This window comes from Engystomops pustulosus, chromosome 4 (assembly GCF_040894005.1).
Source record: "Engystomops pustulosus chromosome 4, aEngPut4.maternal, whole genome shotgun sequence".
Lineage (NCBI taxonomy): Eukaryota > Metazoa > Chordata > Amphibia > Anura > Leptodactylidae > Engystomops > Engystomops pustulosus.
This window is the reverse complement of record NC_092414.1, coordinates 202,053,578-202,069,776: the sequence shown is the minus strand read 5'-3', so window position 1 is coordinate 202,069,776 and position 16,199 is coordinate 202,053,578. Positions and strand designations below refer to the sequence as shown.

Here is a 16,199-nt window from a genome sequence, read left to right as displayed (position 1 = left end):
CAGCCCAAAATGTGACTCATTTTAAAGAACTAGCAAACTTCCAACATTGCAATAAGTCCAATCCGTTTCTTGCCAATCCAATCATCAGAGATAACATATTTTCATGAGATCTGGAAACGGTGTGAGTTTTCTGACAATGTGATTTTGGGAGAGTTGAAATCACAATGTTGCCAAATGTGGTCCAAGAAATTCAGAGAAGCCAACAAATAACACAGGAGAAACATGAGTTGCTTTTTTTCCTAAAACTCTGAAAAGAATTTTCCACCTTGGGAAGTTGGCGTTAATATTGGAACAAAAAAAGACATGCCGTGACCCGGATTCGAACCGGGGTTGCTGCAGCCACAATGCAGAGTACTAACCACTATACGATCACGGCAACGCTTCGAGTCAGGTAGGAGTCGAACCGACAAACTTCTGATCCATAGTCAGATGCGTTATCCATTGCGCCACTGGCCCTGACGAGAGTGCTGCAGTTCAAAATGTTACTCATTTTAAAAAACTAGCAAACTTCCAACATTGCAATAAGTCCAATCCGTTTCTTGCCAATCCAATCATCAGAGATAACATATTTTCATGAGATCTGGAAACGGTGTGAGTTTTCTGACAATGTGATTTTGGGAGAGTTGAAATCACAATGTTGCCAAATGTGGTCCAAGAAATTCAGAGAAGCCAACAAATAACACAGGAGAAACATGAGTTGCTTTTTTTCCTAAAACTCTGAAAATAATTTTCCACCTTGGGAAGTTGGCGTTAAAATTGGAACAAAAAAAGACATGCCGTGACCCGGATTCGAACCGGGGTTGCTGCGGCCACAACGCAGAGTACTAACCACTATACGATCACGGCAATGCTTCGAGCCAGGTAGGAGTCGAACCTACAATCTTCTGATCCGTAGTCAGATGCGTTATCCATTGTGCCACTGGCCCTGATGAGAGTGCTGCAGCCCAAAATGTGACTCATTTTAAAGAACTAGCAAACTTCCAACATTGCAATAAGTCCAATCCGTTTCTTGCCAATCCAATCATCAGAGATAACATATTTTCATGAGATCTGGAAACGGTGTGAGTTTTCTGACAATGTGATTTTGGGAGAGTTGAAATCACAATGTTGCCAAATGTGGTCCAAGAAATTCAGAGAAGCCAACAAATAACACAGGAGAAACATGAGTTGCTTTTTTTCCTAAAACTCTGAAAAGAATTTTCCACCTTGGGAAGTTGGTGTTAATATTGGAACAAAAAAAGACATGCCGTGACCCGGATTCGAACCGGGGTTGCTGCGGCCACAACGCAGAGTACTAACCACTATACGATCACGGCAACGCTTCGAGCCAGGTAGGAGTCGAACCTACAATCTTCTGATCCGTAGTCAGATGCGTTATCCATTGCGCCACTGGCCCTGACGAGAGCGCTGCAGTACAAAATGTGACTAATTTTAAAAAACTAGCAAACTTCCAACATTGCAATAAGTCCAATCCGTTTCTTGCCAATCCAATCATCAGAGATAACATATTTTCATGAGATCTGGAAACGGTGTGAGTTTTCTGACAATGTGATTTTGGGAGAGTTGAAATCACAATGTTGCCAAATGTGGTCCAAGAAATTCAGAGAAGCCAACAACTAATACAGGAGAAACATGAGTTGCTTTTTTTCCTAAAACTCTGAAAAGAATTTTCCACCTTGGGAAGTTGGCGTTAATATTGGAACAAAAAAAGACATGCCGTGACCAAGATTCGAACCAGGGTTGCTGCGGCCACAACGCAGAGTACTAACCGCTATAGGATCACGGCAACGCTTCGAGCCAGGTAGGAGTTGATCCTACAATCTTCTGATCCGTAGTCAGAAGCGTTATCCATTGCGCCACTGGCCCTGATGAGAGTGCTGCAGCCCAAAATGTGACTCATTTTAAAGAACTAGCAAACTTCCAACATTGCAATAAGTCCAATCCGTTTCTTGCCAATCCAATCATCAGAGATAACATATTTTCATGAGATCTGGAAACGGTGTGAGTTTTCTGACAATGTGATTTTGGAAAATTTAAATCACAATGTTGCCAAATGTGGTCCAAGAAATTCAGAGAAGCCAACAAATAACACAGGAGAAACATGAGTTGCTTTTTTTCCTAAAACTCTGAAAAGAATTTTCCACCTTGGGAAGTTGGCGTTAATATTGGAACAAAAAAAGACATGCCGTGACCCGGATTCGAACCGGGGTTGCTGCAGCCACAACGCAGAGTACTAACCACTATACGATCACGGCAACGCTTCGAGCCAGGTAGGAGTCGAACCGACAATCTTCTGATCCATAGTCAGATGCGTTATCCATTGCGCCACTGGCCCTGACGAGATTGCTGCAGTTCAAAATGTGACTCATTTTAAAAAACTAGCAAACTTCCAACATTGCAATAAGTCCAATCCGTTTCTTGCCAATCCAATCATCAGAGATAACATATTTTCATGAGATCTGGAAACGGTGTGAGTTTTCTGACAATGTGATTTTGGGAGAGTTGAAATCACAATGTTGCCAAATGTGGTCGAAGAAATTCAGAGAAGCCAACAAATAACACAGGAGAAACATGAGTTGCTTTTTTTCCTAAAACTCTGAAAAGAATTTTCCACCTTGGGAAGTTGGCGTTAAAATTGGAACAAAAAAAGACATGCCGTGACCCGGATTCGAACCGGGGTTGCTGCGGCCACAACGCAGAGTGCTAACCACTATACGATCACGGCAACGCTTCGAGCCAGGTAGGAGTCGAACCTACAATCTTCTGATCCGTAGTCAGATGCGTTATCCATTGCGCCACTGGCCCTGATGAGAGTGCTGCAGCCCAAAATGTGACTCATTTTAAAGAACTAGCAAACTTCCAACATTGCAATAAGTCCAATCCGTTTCTTGCCAATCCAATCATCAGAGATAACATATTTTCATGAGATCTGGAAACGGTGTGAGTTTTCTGACAATGTGATTTTGGGAGAGTTGAAATCACAATGTTGCCAAATGTGGTCCAAGAAATTCAGAGAAGCCAACAAATAACACAGGAGAAACATGAGTTGCTTTTTTTCCTAAAACTCTGAAAAGAATTTTCCACCTTGGGAAGTTGGAGTTAATATTGGAACAAAAAAAGGCATGCCGTGACCCGGATCCGAACCAGGGTTGCTGCGGCCACAACGCAGAGTACTAACCACTATACGATCACGGCAACGCTTCGAGCCAGGTAGGAGTCGAACCTACAATCTCCTGATCCGTAGTCAGACGCGTTATCCATTGCGCCACTGGCCCTGATGAGAGTGCTGCAGCCCAAAATGTGACTCATTTTAAAGAACTAGCAAACTTCCAACATTGCAATAAGTCCAATCCGTTTCTTGCCAATCCAATCATCAGAGATAACATATTTTCATGAGATCTGGAAACGGTGTGAGTTTTCTGACAATGTGATTTTGGGAGAGTTGAAATCACAATGTTGCCAAATGTGGTCCAAGAAATTCAGAGAAGCCAACAACTAATACAGGAGAAACATGAGTTGCTTTTTTTCCTAAAACTCTGAAAAGAATTTTCCACCTTGGGAAGTTGGCGTTAATATTGGAACAAAAAAAGACATGCCGTGACCAAGATTCGAACCAGGGTTGCTGCGGCCACAACGCAGAGTACTAACCACTATAGGATCACGGCAACGCTTCGAGCCAGGTAGGAGTTGATCCTACGATCTTCTGATCCGTAGTCAGAAGCGTTATCCATTGCGCCACTGGCCCTGATGAGAGTGCTGCAGCCCAAAATGTGACTCATTTTAAAGAACTAGCAAACTTCCAACATTGCAATAAGTCCAATCCGTTTCTTGCCAATCCAATCATCAGAGATAACATATTTTCATGAGATCTGGAAACGGTGTGAGTTTTCTGACAATGTGATTTTGGGAGAGTTGAAATCACAATGTTGCCAAATGTGGTCCAAGAAATTCAGAGAAGCCAACAAATAACACAGGAGAAACATGAGTTGCTTTTTTTCCTAAAACTCTGAAAAGAATTTTCCACCTTGGGAAGTTGGCGTTAATATTGGAACAAAAAAAGACATGCCGTGACCCGGATTCGAACCGGGGTTGCTGCGGCCACAACGCAGAGTACTAACCACTATACGATCAGGGCAACGCTTCGAGCCAGGTAGGAGTCGAACCTACAATCTTCTGATCCGTAGTCAGACGCGTTATCCATTGCGCCACTGGCCCTGATGAGAGTGCTGCAGCCCAAAATGTGACTCATTTTAAAGAACTAGCAAACTTCCAACATTGCAATAAGTCCAATCCGTTTCTTGCCAATCCAATCATCAGAGATAACATATTTTCATGAGATCTGGAAACGGTGTGAGTTTTCTGACAATGTGATTTTGGGAGAGTTGAAATCACAATGTTGCCAAATGTGGTCGAAGAAATTCAGAGAAGCCAACAAATAATACAGGAGAAAAATGAGTTGCTTTTTTTCCTAAAACTCTGAAAATAATTTTCCACCTTGGGAAGTTGGCGTTAATATTGGAACAAAAAAAGACATGCTGTGACCCGGATTCGAACCGGGGTTGCTGCGGCCACAACGCAGAGTACTAACCACTATACGATCACGGCAACGCTTCGAGCCAGGTAGGAGTCGAACCTACAATCTTCTGATCCGTAGTCAGACGCGTTATCCATTGCGCCACTGGCCCTGACGAGAGCGCTGCAGTTCAAAATGTGACTCATTTTAAAAAAACTAGCAAACTTCCAACATTGCAATAAGTCCAATCCGTTTCTTGCCAATCCAATCATCAGAGATAACATATTTTCATGAGATCTGGAAACGGTGTGAGTTTTCTGACAATGTGATTTTGGGAGAGTTGAAATCACAATGTTGCCAAATGTGGTCCAAGAAATTCAGAGAAGCCAACAAATAACACAGGAGAAACATGAGTTGCTTTTTTTCCTAAAACTCTGAAAATAATTTTCCACCTTGGGAAGTTGGCGTTAATATTGGAACAAAAAAAGACATGCCGTGACCCGGATTCGAACCGGGGTTGCTGCGGCCACAACGCAGAGTACTAACCACTATACGATCACGGCAACGCTTCGAGCCAGGTAGGAGTCGAACCTACAATCTTCTGATCCGTAGTCAGACGCGTTATCCATTGCGCCACTGGCCCTGATGAGAGTGCTGCAGCCCAAAATGTGACTCATTTTAAAGAACTAGCAAACTTCCAACATTGCAATAAGTCCAATCCGTTTCTTGCCAATCCAATCATCAGAGATAACATATTTTCATGAGATCTGGAAACGGTGTGAGTTTTCTGACAATGTGATTTTGGGAGAGTTGAAATCACAATGTTGCCAAATGTGGTCCAAGAAATTCAGAGAAGCCAACAAATAACACAGGAGAAACATGAGTTGCTTTTTTTCCTAAAACTCTGAAAATAATTTTCCACCTTGGGAAGTTGGCGTTAATATTGGAACAAAAAAAGACATGCCGTGACCCGGATTCGAACCGGGGTTGCTGCGGCCACAACGCAGAGTACTAACCACTATACGATCACGGCAACGCTTCGAGCCAGGTAGGAGTCGAACCTAAAATCTTCTGATCCGTAGTCAGACGCGTTATCCATTGCGCCACTGGCCCTGATGAGAGTGCTGCAGCCCAAAATGTGACTCATTTTAAAGAACTAGCAAACTTCCAACATTGCAATAAGTCCAATCCGTTTCTTGCCAATCCAATCATCAGAGATAAGATAACATATTTTCATGAGATCTGGAAACGGTGTGAGTTTTCTGACAATGTGATTTGGGAGAGTTGAAATCACAATGTTGCCAAATGTGGTCCAAGAAATTCAGAGAAGCCAACAAATAACACAGGAGAAACCTGAGTTGCTTTTTTTCCTAAAACTCTGAAAAGAATTTTCCACCTTGGGAAGTTGGCGTTAATATTGGAACAAAAAAAGACATGCCGTGACCCGGATTCGAACCGGGGTTGCTGCAGCCACAACGCAGAGTACTAACCACTATACGATCACGGCAACGCTTCGAGCCAGGTAGGAGTCGAACCGACAATCTTCTGATCCATAGTCAGATGCGTTATCCATTGCGCCACTGGCCCTGACGAGAGCGCTGCAGTTCAAAATGTGACTCATTTTAAAAAACTAGCAAACTTCCAACATTGCAATAAGTCCAATCTGTTTCTTGCCAATCCAATCATCAGAGATAACATATTTTCATGAGATCTGGAAACGGTGTGAGTTTTCTGACAATGTGATTTTGGGAGAGTTGAAATCACAATGTTGCCAAATGTGGTCCAAGAAATTCAGAGAAGCCAACAAATAACACAGGAGAAACATGAGTTGCTTTTTTTCCTAAAACTCTGAAAAGAATTTTCCACCTTGGGAAGTTGGCGTTAATATTGGAACAAAAAAAGGCATGCCGTGACCCGGATCCGAACCAGGGTTGCTGCGGCCACAACGCAGAGTACTAACCACTATACGATCACGGCAACGCTTCGAGCCAGGTAGGAGTCGAACCTACAATCTCCTGATCCGTAGTCAGACGCGTTATCCATTGCGCCACTGGCCCTGATGAGAGTGCTGCAGCCCAAAATGTGACTCATTTTAAAGAACTAGCAAACTTCCAACATTGCAATAAGTCCAATCCGTTTCTTGCCAATCCAATCATCAGAGATAACATATTTTCATGAGATCTGGAAACGGTGTGAGTTTTCTGACAATGTGATTTTGGGAGAGTTGAAATCACAATGTTGCCAAATGTGGTCCAAGAAATTCAGAGAAGCCAACAACTAATACAGGAGAAACATGAGTTGCTTTTTTTCCTAAAACTCTGAAAAGAATTTTCCACCTTGGGAAGTTGGCGTTAATATTGGAACAAAAAAAGACATGCCGTGACCAAGATTCGAACCAGGGTTGCTGCGGCCACAACGCAGAGTACTAACCACTATAGGATCACGGCAACGCTTCGAGCCAGGTAGGAGTTGATCCTACGATCTTCTGATCCGTAGTCAGAAGCGTTATCCATTGCGCCACTGGCCCTGATGAGAGTGCTGCAGCCCAAAATGTGACTCATTTTAAAGAACTAGCAAACTTCCAACATTGCAATAAGTCCAATCCGTTTCTTGCCAATCCAATCATCAGAGATAACATATTTTCATGAGATCTGGAAACGGTGTGAGTTTTCTGACAATGTGATTTTGGGAGAGTTGAAATCACAATGTTGCCAAATGTGGTCCAAGAAATTCAGAGAAGCCAACAAATAACACAGGAGAAACATGAGTTGCTTTTTTTCCTAAAACTCTGAAAAGAATTTTCCACCTTGGGAAGTTGGCGTTAATATTGGAACAAAAAAAGACATGCCGTGACCCGGATTCGAACCGGGGTTGCTGCAGCCACAATGCAGAGTACTAACCACTATACGATCACGGCAACGCTTCGAGTCAGGTAGGAGTCGAACCGACAAACTTCTGATCCATAGTCAGATGCGTTATCCATTGCGCCACTGGCCCTGACGAGAGTGCTGCAGTTCAAAATGTTACTCATTTTAAAAAACTAGCAAACTTCCAACATTGCAATAAGTCCAATCCGTTTCTTGCCAATCCAATCATCAGAGATAACATATTTTCATGAGATCTGGAAACGGTGTGAGTTTTCTGACAATGTGATTTTGGGAGAGTTGAAATCACAATGTTGCCAAATGTGGTCCAAGAAATTCAGAGAAGCCAACAAATAACACAGGAGAAACATGAGTTGCTTTTTTTCCTAAAACTCTGAAAATAATTTTCCACCTTGGGAAGTTGGCGTTAAAATTGGAACAAAAAAAGACATGCCGTGACCCGGATTCGAACCGGGGTTGCTGCGGCCACAACGCAGAGTACTAACCACTATACGATCACGGCAATGCTTCGAGCCAGGTAGGAGTCGAACCTACAATCTTCTGATCCGTAGTCAGATGCGTTATCCATTGTGCCACTGGCCCTGATGAGAGTGCTGCAGCCCAAAATGTGACTCATTTTAAAGAACTAGCAAACTTCCAACATTGCAATAAGTCCAATCCGTTTCTTGCCAATCCAATCATCAGAGATAACATATTTTCATGAGATCTGGAAACGGTGTGAGTTTTCTGACAATGTGATTTTGGGAGAGTTGAAATCACAATGTTGCCAAATGTGGTCCAAGAAATTCAGAGAAGCCAACAACTAATACAGGAGAAACATGAGTTGCTTTTTTTCCTAAAACTCTGAAAAGAATTTTCCACCTTGGGAAGTTGGCGTTAATATTGGAACAAAAAAAGACATGCCGTGACCAAGATTCGAACCAGGGTTGCTGCGGCCACAACGCAGAGTACTAACCACTATAGGATCACGGCAACGCTTCGAGCCAGGTAGGAGTTGATCCTACGATCTTCTGATCCGTAGTCAGAAGCGTTATCCATTGCGCCACTGGCCCTGATGAGAGTGCTGCAGCCCAAAATGTGACTCATTTTAAAGAACTAGCAAACTTCCAACATTGCAATAAGTCCAATCCGTTTCTTGCCAATCCAATCATCAGAGATAACATATTTTCATGAGATCTGGAAACGGTGTGAGTTTTCTGACAATGTGATTTTGGGAGAGTTGAAATCACAATGTTGCCAAATGTGGTCCAAGAAATTCAGAGAAGCCAACAAATAACACAGGAGAAACATGAGTTGCTTTTTTTCCTAAAACTCTGAAAAGAATTTTCCACCTTGGGAAGTTGGCGTTAATATTGGAACAAAAAAAGACATGCCGTGACCCGGATTCGAACCGGGGTTGCTGCGGCCACAACGCAGAGTACTAACCACTATACGATCAGGGCAACGCTTCGAGCCAGGTAGGAGTCGAACCTACAATCTTCTGATCCGTAGTCAGACGCGTTATCCATTGCGCCACTGGCCCTGATGAGAGTGCTGCAGCCCAAAATGTGACTCATTTTAAAGAACTAGCAAACTTCCAACATTGCAATAAGTCCAATCCGTTTCTTGCCAATCCAATCATCAGAGATAACATATTTTCATGAGATCTGGAAACGGTGTGAGTTTTCTGACAATGTGATTTTGGGAGAGTTGAAATCACAATGTTGCCAAATGTGGTCGAAGAAATTCAGAGAAGCCAACAAATAATACAGGAGAAAAATGAGTTGCTTTTTTTCCTAAAACTCTGAAAATAATTTTCCACCTTGGGAAGTTGGCGTTAATATTGGAACAAAAAAAGACATGCTGTGACCCGGATTCGAACCGGGGTTGCTGCGGCCACAACGCAGAGTACTAACCACTATACGATCACGGCAACGCTTCGAGCCAGGTAGGAGTCGAACCTACAATCTTCTGATCCGTAGTCAGACGCGTTATCCATTGCGCCACTGGCCCTGACGAGAGCGCTGCAGTTCAAAATGTGACTCATTTTAAAAAAACTAGCAAACTTCCAACATTGCAATAAGTCCAATCCGTTTCTTGCCAATCCAATCATCAGAGATAACATATTTTCATGAGATCTGGAAACGGTGTGAGTTTTCTGACAATGTGATTTTGGGAGAGTTGAAATCACAATGTTGCCAAATGTGGTCCAAGAAATTCAGAGAAGCCAACAAATAACACAGGAGAAACATGAGTTGCTTTTTTTCCTAAAACTCTGAAAATAATTTTCCACCTTGGGAAGTTGGCGTTAATATTGGAACAAAAAAAGACATGCCGTGACCCGGATTCGAACCGGGGTTGCTGCGGCCACAACGCAGAGTACTAACCACTATACGATCACGGCAACGCTTCGAGCCAGGTAGGAGTCGAACCTACAATCTTCTGATCCGTAGTCAGACGCGTTATCCATTGCGCCACTGGCCCTGATGAGAGTGCTGCAGCCCAAAATGTGACTCATTTTAAAGAACTAGCAAACTTCCAACATTGCAATAAGTCCAATCCGTTTCTTGCCAATCCAATCATCAGAGATAACATATTTTCATGAGATCTGGAAACGGTGTGAGTTTTCTGACAATGTGATTTTGGGAGAGTTGAAATCACAATGTTGCCAAATGTGGTCCAAGAAATTCAGAGAAGCCAACAACTAATACAGGAGAAACATGAGTTGCTTTTTTTCCTAAAACTCTGAAAAGAATTTTCCACCTTGGGAAGTTGGCGTTAATATTGGAACAAAAAAAGACATGCCGTGACCAAGATTCGAACCAGGGTTGCTGCGGCCACAACGCAGAGTACTAACCACTATAGGATCACGGCAACGCTTCGAGCCAGGTAGGAGTTGATCCTACGATCTTCTGATCCGTAGTCAGAAGCGTTATCCATTGCGCCACTGGCCCTGATGAGAGTGCTGCAGCCCAAAATGTGACTCATTTTAAAGAACTAGCAAACTTCCAACATTGCAATAAGTCCAATCCGTTTCTTGCCAATCCAATCATCAGAGATAACATATTTTCATGAGATCTGGAAACGGTGTGAGTTTTCTGACAATGTGATTTTGGGAGAGTTGAAATCACAATGTTGCCAAATGTGGTCCAAGAAATTCAGAGAAGCCAACAAATAACACAGGAGAAACATGAGTTGCTTTTTTTCCTAAAACTCTGAAAAGAATTTTCCACCTTGGGAAGTTGGCGTTAATATTGGAACAAAAAAAGACATGCCGTGACCCGGATTCGAACCGGGGTTGCTGCGGCCACAACGCAGAGTACTAACCACTATACGATCAGGGCAACGCTTCGAGCCAGGTAGGAGTCGAACCTACAATCTTCTGATCCGTAGTCAGACGCGTTATCCATTGCGCCACTGGCCCTGATGAGAGTGCTGCAGCCCAAAATGTGACTCATTTTAAAGAACTAGCAAACTTCCAACATTGCAATAAGTCCAATCCGTTTCTTGCCAATCCAATCATCAGAGATAACATATTTTCATGAGATCTGGAAACGGTGTGAGTTTTCTGACAATGTGATTTTGGGAGAGTTGAAATCACAATGTTGCCAAATGTGGTCGAAGAAATTCAGAGAAGCCAACAAATAATACAGGAGAAAAATGAGTTGCTTTTTTTCCTAAAACTCTGAAAATAATTTTCCACCTTGGGAAGTTGGCGTTAATATTGGAACAAAAAAAGACATGCTGTGACCCGGATTCGAACCGGGGTTGCTGCGGCCACAACGCAGAGTACTAACCACTATACGATCACGGCAACGCTTCGAGCCAGGTAGGAGTCGAACCTACAATCTTCTGATCCGTAGTCAGACGCGTTATCCATTGCGCCACTGGCCCTGACGAGAGCGCTGCAGTTCAAAATGTGACTCATTTTAAAAAAACTAGCAAACTTCCAACATTGCAATAAGTCCAATCCGTTTCTTGCCAATCCAATCATCAGAGATAACATATTTTCATGAGATCTGGAAACGGTGTGAGTTTTCTGACAATGTGATTTTGGGAGAGTTGAAATCACAATGTTGCCAAATGTGGTCCAAGAAATTCAGAGAAGCCAACAAATAACACAGGAGAAACATGAGTTGCTTTTTTTCCTAAAACTCTGAAAATAATTTTCCACCTTGGGAAGTTGGCGTTAATATTGGAACAAAAAAAGACATGCCGTGACCCGGATTCGAACCGGGGTTGCTGCGGCCACAACGCAGAGTACTAACCACTATACGATCACGGCAACGCTTCGAGCCAGGTAGGAGTCGAACCTACAATCTTCTGATCCGTAGTCAGACGCGTTATCCATTGCGCCACTGGCCCTGATGAGAGTGCTGCAGCCCAAAATGTGACTCATTTTAAAGAACTAGCAAACTTCCAACATTGCAATAAGTCCAATCCGTTTCTTGCCAATCCAATCATCAGAGATAACATATTTTCATGAGATCTGGAAACGGTGTGAGTTTTCTGACAATGTGATTTTGGGAGAGTTGAAATCACAATGTTGCCAAATGTGGTCCAAGAAATTCAGAGAAGCCAACAACTAATACAGGAGAAACATGAGTTGCTTTTTTTCCTAAAACTCTGAAAAGAATTTTCCACCTTGGGAAGTTGGCGTTAATATTGGAACAAAAAAAGACATGCCGTGACCAAGATTCGAACCAGGGTTGCTGCGGCCACAACGCAGAGTACTAACCACTATAGGATCACGGCAACGCTTCGAGCCAGGTAGGAGTTGATCCTACGATCTTCTGATCCGTAGTCAGAAGCGTTATCCATTGCGCCACTGGCCCTGATGAGAGTGCTGCAGCCCAAAATGTGACTCATTTTAAAGAACTAGCAAACTTCCAACATTGCAATAAGTCCAATCCGTTTCTTGCCAATCCAATCATCAGAGATAACATATTTTCATGAGATCTGGAAACGGTGTGAGTTTTCTGACAATGTGATTTTGGGAGAGTTGAAATCACAATGTTGCCAAATGTGGTCCAAGAAATTCAGAGAAGCCAACAAATAACACAGGAGAAACATGAGTTGCTTTTTTTCCTAAAACTCTGAAAAGAATTTTCCACCTTGGGAAGTTGGCGTTAATATTGGAACAAAAAAAGACATGCCGTGACCCGGATTCGAACCGGGGTTGCTGCGGCCACAACGCAGAGTACTAACCACTATACGATCAGGGCAACGCTTCGAGCCAGGTAGGAGTCGAACCTACAATCTTCTGATCCGTAGTCAGACGCGTTATCCATTGCGCCACTGGCCCTGATGAGAGTGCTGCAGCCCAAAATGTGACTCATTTTAAAGAACTAGCAAACTTCCAACATTGCAATAAGTCCAATCCGTTTCTTGCCAATCCAATCATCAGAGATAACATATTTTCATGAGATCTGGAAACGGTGTGAGTTTTCTGACAATGTGATTTTGGGAGAGTTGAAATCACAATGTTGCCAAATGTGGTCGAAGAAATTCAGAGAAGCCAACAAATAATACAGGAGAAAAATGAGTTGCTTTTTTTCCTAAAACTCTGAAAATAATTTTCCACCTTGGGAAGTTGGCGTTAATATTGGAACAAAAAAAGACATGCTGTGACCCGGATTCGAACCGGGGTTGCTGCGGCCACAACGCAGAGTACTAACCACTATACGATCACGGCAACGCTTCGAGCCAGGTAGGAGTCGAACCTACAATCTTCTGATCCGTAGTCAGACGCGTTATCCATTGCGCCACTGGCCCTGACGAGAGCGCTGCAGTTCAAAATGTGACTCATTTTAAAAAAACTAGCAAACTTCCAACATTGCAATAAGTCCAATCCGTTTCTTGCCAATCCAATCATCAGAGATAACATATTTTCATGAGATCTGGAAACGGTGTGAGTTTTCTGACAATGTGATTTTGGGAGAGTTGAAATCACAATGTTGCCAAATGTGGTCCAAGAAATTCAGAGAAGCCAACAAATAACACAGGAGAAACATGAGTTGCTTTTTTTCCTAAAACTCTGAAAATAATTTTCCACCTTGGGAAGTTGGCGTTAATATTGGAACAAAAAAAGACATGCCGTGACCCGGATTCGAACCGGGGTTGCTGCGGCCACAACGCAGAGTACTAACCACTATACGATCACGGCAACGCTTCGAGCCAGGTAGGAGTCGAACCTACAATCTTCTGATCCGTAGTCAGACGCGTTATCCATTGCGCCACTGGCCCTGATGAGAGTGCTGCAGCCCAAAATGTGACTCATTTTAAAGAACTAGCAAACTTCCAACATTGCAATAAGTCCAATCCGTTTCTTGCCAATCCAATCATCAGAGATAACATATTTTCATGAGATCTGGAAACGGTGTGAGTTTTCTGACAATGTGATTTTGGGAGAGTTGAAATCACAATGTTGCCAAATGTGGTCCAAGAAATTCAGAGAAGCCAACAAATAACACAGGAGAAACATGAGTTGCTTTTTTTCCTAAAACTCTGAAAATAATTTTCCACCTTGGGAAGTTGGCGTTAATATTGGAACAAAAAAAGACATGCCGTGACCCGGATTCGAACCGGGGTTGCTGCGGCCACAACGCAGAGTACTAACCACTATACGACCACGGCAACGCTTCGAGCCAGGTAGGAGTCGAACCTAAAATCTTCTGATCCGTAGTCAGACGCGTTATCCATTGCGCCACTGGCCCTGATGAGAGTGCTGCAGCCCAAAATGTGACTCATTTTAAAGAACTAGCAAACTTCCAACATTGCAATAAGTCCAATCCGTTTCTTGCCAATCCAATCATCAGAGATAAGATAACATATTTTCATGAGATCTGGAAACGGTGTGAGTTTTCTGACAATGTGATTTGGGAGAGTTGAAATCACAATGTTGCCAAATGTGGTCCAAGAAATTCAGAGAAGCCAACAAATAACACAGGAGAAACCTGAGTTGCTTTTTTTCCTAAAACTCTGAAAAGAATTTTCCACCTTGGGAAGTTGGCGTTAATATTGGAACAAAAAAAGACATGCCGTGACCCGGATTCGAACCGGGGTTGCTGCAGCCACAACGCAGAGTACTAACCACTATACGATCACGGCAACGCTTCGAGCCAGGTAGGAGTCGAACCGACAATCTTCTGATCCATAGTCAGATGCGTTATCCATTGCGCCACTGGCCCTGACGAGAGCGCTGCAGTTCAAAATGTGACTCATTTTAAAAAACTAGCAAACTTCCAACATTGCAATAAGTCCAATCTGTTTCTTGCCAATCCAATCATCAGAGATAACATATTTTCATGAGATCTGGAAACGGTGTGAGTTTTCTGACAATGTGATTTTGGGAGAGTTGAAATCACAATGTTGCCAAATGTGGTCCAAGAAATTCAGAGAAGCCAACAAATAACACAGGAGAAACATGAGTTGCTTTTTTTCCTAAAACTCTGAAAAGAATTTTCCACCTTGGGAAGTTGGCGTTAATATTGGAACAAAAAAAGGCATGCCGTGACCCGGATCCGAACCAGGGTTGCTGCGGCCACAACGCAGAGTACTAACCACTATACGATCACGGCAACGCTTCGAGCCAGGTAGGAGTCGAACCTACAATCTCCTGATCCGTAGTCAGACGCGTTATCCATTGCGCCACTGGCCCTGATGAGAGTGCTGCAGCCCAAAATGTGACTCATTTTAAAGAACTAGCAAACTTCCAACATTGCAATAAGTCCAATCCGTTTCTTGCCAATCCAATCATCAGAGATAACATATTTTCATGAGATCTGGAAACGGTGTGAGTTTTCTGACAATGTGATTTTGGGAGAGTTGAAATCACAATGTTGCCAAATGTGGTCCAAGAAATTCAGAGAAGCCAACAACTAATACAGGAGAAACATGAGTTGCTTTTTTTCCTAAAACTCTGAAAAGAATTTTCCACCTTGGGAAGTTGGCGTTAATATTGGAACAAAAAAAGACATGCCGTGACCAAGATTCGAACCAGGGTTGCTGCGGCCACAACGCAGAGTACTAACCACTATAGGATCACGGCAACGCTTCGAGCCAGGTAGGAGTTGATCCTACGATCTTCTGATCCGTAGTCAGAAGCGTTATCCATTGCGCCACTGGCCCTGATGAGAGTGCTGCAGCCCAAAATGTGACTCATTTTAAAGAACTAGCAAACTTCCAACATTGCAATAAGTCCAATCCGTTTCTTGCCAATCCAATCATCAGAGATAACATATTTTCATGAGATCTGGAAACGGTGTGAGTTTTCTGACAATGTGATTTTGGGAGAGTTGAAATCACAATGTTGCCAAATGTGGTCCAAGAAATTCAGAGAAGCCAACAAATAACACAGGAGAAACATGAGTTGCTTTTTTTCCTAAAACTCTGAAAAGAATTTTCCACCTTGGGAAGTTGGCGTTAATATTGGAACAAAAAAAGACATGCCGTGACCCGGATTCGAACCGGGGTTGCTGCAGCCACAATGCAGAGTACTAACCACTATACGATCACGGCAACGCTTCGAGTCAGGTAGGAGTCGAACCGACAAACTTCTGATCCATAGTCAGATGCGTTATCCATTGCGCCACTGGCCCTGACGAGAGTGCTGCAGTTCAAAATGTTACTCATTTTAAAAAACTAGCAAACTTCCAACATTGCAATAAGTCCAATCCGTTTCTTGCCAATCCAATCATCAGAGATAACATATTTTCATGAGATCTGGAAACGGTGTGAGTTTTCTGACAATGTGATTTTGGGAGAGTTGAAATCACAATGTTGCCAAATGTGGTCCAAGAAATTCAGAGAAGCCAACAAAT

General features: G+C 42.9%; 30 non-coding genes across 30 annotated transcripts; all 30 read right to left on the bottom strand.

Moving 5' to 3' along the window:
* Positions 1-304: 304 nt before the first annotated feature.
* On the bottom strand, positions 305-376 carry TRNAH-GUG (transfer RNA histidin (anticodon GUG)). The gene has a single exon. It is a non-coding gene; the product is annotated as a tRNA-His (tRNA).
* Positions 377-774: 398 nt separating this feature from the next.
* Positions 775-846, bottom strand: TRNAH-GUG (transfer RNA histidin (anticodon GUG)). The gene has a single exon. It is a non-coding gene; the product is annotated as a tRNA-His (tRNA).
* A 398-nt stretch (positions 847-1,244) lies between these two features.
* Positions 1,245-1,316, bottom strand: TRNAH-GUG (transfer RNA histidin (anticodon GUG)). Its single transcript has one exon. It is a non-coding gene; the product is annotated as a tRNA-His (tRNA).
* Positions 1,317-1,323: 7 nt separating this feature from the next.
* Positions 1,324-1,396, bottom strand: TRNAR-ACG (transfer RNA arginine (anticodon ACG)). Its single transcript has one exon. It is a non-coding gene; the product is annotated as a tRNA-Arg (tRNA).
* Positions 1,397-2,262: 866 nt separating this feature from the next.
* Positions 2,263-2,335, bottom strand: TRNAH-AUG (transfer RNA histidin (anticodon AUG)). The gene has a single exon. It is a non-coding gene; the product is annotated as a tRNA-His (tRNA).
* Positions 2,336-2,653: 318 nt separating this feature from the next.
* TRNAH-GUG (transfer RNA histidin (anticodon GUG)) lies at positions 2,654-2,725 on the bottom strand. The gene has a single exon. It is a non-coding gene; the product is annotated as a tRNA-His (tRNA).
* Positions 2,726-2,732: 7 nt separating this feature from the next.
* On the bottom strand, positions 2,733-2,805 carry TRNAR-ACG (transfer RNA arginine (anticodon ACG)). The gene has a single exon. It is a non-coding gene; the product is annotated as a tRNA-Arg (tRNA).
* A 1,337-nt stretch (positions 2,806-4,142) lies between these two features.
* Positions 4,143-4,215, bottom strand: TRNAR-ACG (transfer RNA arginine (anticodon ACG)). Its single transcript has one exon. It is a non-coding gene; the product is annotated as a tRNA-Arg (tRNA).
* Positions 4,216-4,612: 397 nt separating this feature from the next.
* TRNAR-ACG (transfer RNA arginine (anticodon ACG)) lies at positions 4,613-4,685 on the bottom strand. The gene has a single exon. It is a non-coding gene; the product is annotated as a tRNA-Arg (tRNA).
* A 319-nt stretch (positions 4,686-5,004) lies between these two features.
* TRNAH-GUG (transfer RNA histidin (anticodon GUG)) lies at positions 5,005-5,076 on the bottom strand. Its single transcript has one exon. It is a non-coding gene; the product is annotated as a tRNA-His (tRNA).
* Positions 5,077-5,083: 7 nt separating this feature from the next.
* Positions 5,084-5,156, bottom strand: TRNAR-ACG (transfer RNA arginine (anticodon ACG)). Its single transcript has one exon. It is a non-coding gene; the product is annotated as a tRNA-Arg (tRNA).
* A 318-nt stretch (positions 5,157-5,474) lies between these two features.
* TRNAH-GUG (transfer RNA histidin (anticodon GUG)) lies at positions 5,475-5,546 on the bottom strand. The gene has a single exon. It is a non-coding gene; the product is annotated as a tRNA-His (tRNA).
* A 481-nt stretch (positions 5,547-6,027) lies between these two features.
* Positions 6,028-6,100, bottom strand: TRNAH-AUG (transfer RNA histidin (anticodon AUG)). Its single transcript has one exon. It is a non-coding gene; the product is annotated as a tRNA-His (tRNA).
* A 1,258-nt stretch (positions 6,101-7,358) lies between these two features.
* On the bottom strand, positions 7,359-7,430 carry TRNAH-GUG (transfer RNA histidin (anticodon GUG)). Its single transcript has one exon. It is a non-coding gene; the product is annotated as a tRNA-His (tRNA).
* Positions 7,431-7,828: 398 nt separating this feature from the next.
* Positions 7,829-7,900, bottom strand: TRNAH-GUG (transfer RNA histidin (anticodon GUG)). The gene has a single exon. It is a non-coding gene; the product is annotated as a tRNA-His (tRNA).
* A 947-nt stretch (positions 7,901-8,847) lies between these two features.
* Positions 8,848-8,920, bottom strand: TRNAR-ACG (transfer RNA arginine (anticodon ACG)). The gene has a single exon. It is a non-coding gene; the product is annotated as a tRNA-Arg (tRNA).
* Positions 8,921-9,317: 397 nt separating this feature from the next.
* Positions 9,318-9,390, bottom strand: TRNAR-ACG (transfer RNA arginine (anticodon ACG)). Its single transcript has one exon. It is a non-coding gene; the product is annotated as a tRNA-Arg (tRNA).
* A 319-nt stretch (positions 9,391-9,709) lies between these two features.
* TRNAH-GUG (transfer RNA histidin (anticodon GUG)) lies at positions 9,710-9,781 on the bottom strand. Its single transcript has one exon. It is a non-coding gene; the product is annotated as a tRNA-His (tRNA).
* A 7-nt stretch (positions 9,782-9,788) lies between these two features.
* Positions 9,789-9,861, bottom strand: TRNAR-ACG (transfer RNA arginine (anticodon ACG)). The gene has a single exon. It is a non-coding gene; the product is annotated as a tRNA-Arg (tRNA).
* Positions 9,862-10,728: 867 nt separating this feature from the next.
* TRNAR-ACG (transfer RNA arginine (anticodon ACG)) lies at positions 10,729-10,801 on the bottom strand. The gene has a single exon. It is a non-coding gene; the product is annotated as a tRNA-Arg (tRNA).
* Positions 10,802-11,198: 397 nt separating this feature from the next.
* TRNAR-ACG (transfer RNA arginine (anticodon ACG)) lies at positions 11,199-11,271 on the bottom strand. Its single transcript has one exon. It is a non-coding gene; the product is annotated as a tRNA-Arg (tRNA).
* Positions 11,272-11,590: 319 nt separating this feature from the next.
* TRNAH-GUG (transfer RNA histidin (anticodon GUG)) lies at positions 11,591-11,662 on the bottom strand. Its single transcript has one exon. It is a non-coding gene; the product is annotated as a tRNA-His (tRNA).
* A 7-nt stretch (positions 11,663-11,669) lies between these two features.
* On the bottom strand, positions 11,670-11,742 carry TRNAR-ACG (transfer RNA arginine (anticodon ACG)). Its single transcript has one exon. It is a non-coding gene; the product is annotated as a tRNA-Arg (tRNA).
* Positions 11,743-12,609: 867 nt separating this feature from the next.
* TRNAR-ACG (transfer RNA arginine (anticodon ACG)) lies at positions 12,610-12,682 on the bottom strand. Its single transcript has one exon. It is a non-coding gene; the product is annotated as a tRNA-Arg (tRNA).
* A 397-nt stretch (positions 12,683-13,079) lies between these two features.
* TRNAR-ACG (transfer RNA arginine (anticodon ACG)) lies at positions 13,080-13,152 on the bottom strand. The gene has a single exon. It is a non-coding gene; the product is annotated as a tRNA-Arg (tRNA).
* A 319-nt stretch (positions 13,153-13,471) lies between these two features.
* On the bottom strand, positions 13,472-13,543 carry TRNAH-GUG (transfer RNA histidin (anticodon GUG)). Its single transcript has one exon. It is a non-coding gene; the product is annotated as a tRNA-His (tRNA).
* Positions 13,544-13,550: 7 nt separating this feature from the next.
* On the bottom strand, positions 13,551-13,623 carry TRNAR-ACG (transfer RNA arginine (anticodon ACG)). The gene has a single exon. It is a non-coding gene; the product is annotated as a tRNA-Arg (tRNA).
* Positions 13,624-13,941: 318 nt separating this feature from the next.
* TRNAH-GUG (transfer RNA histidin (anticodon GUG)) lies at positions 13,942-14,013 on the bottom strand. The gene has a single exon. It is a non-coding gene; the product is annotated as a tRNA-His (tRNA).
* Positions 14,014-14,494: 481 nt separating this feature from the next.
* TRNAH-AUG (transfer RNA histidin (anticodon AUG)) lies at positions 14,495-14,567 on the bottom strand. Its single transcript has one exon. It is a non-coding gene; the product is annotated as a tRNA-His (tRNA).
* Positions 14,568-15,825: 1,258 nt separating this feature from the next.
* Positions 15,826-15,897, bottom strand: TRNAH-GUG (transfer RNA histidin (anticodon GUG)). The gene has a single exon. It is a non-coding gene; the product is annotated as a tRNA-His (tRNA).
* Between the last annotated feature and the right edge of the window lie 302 nt (positions 15,898-16,199).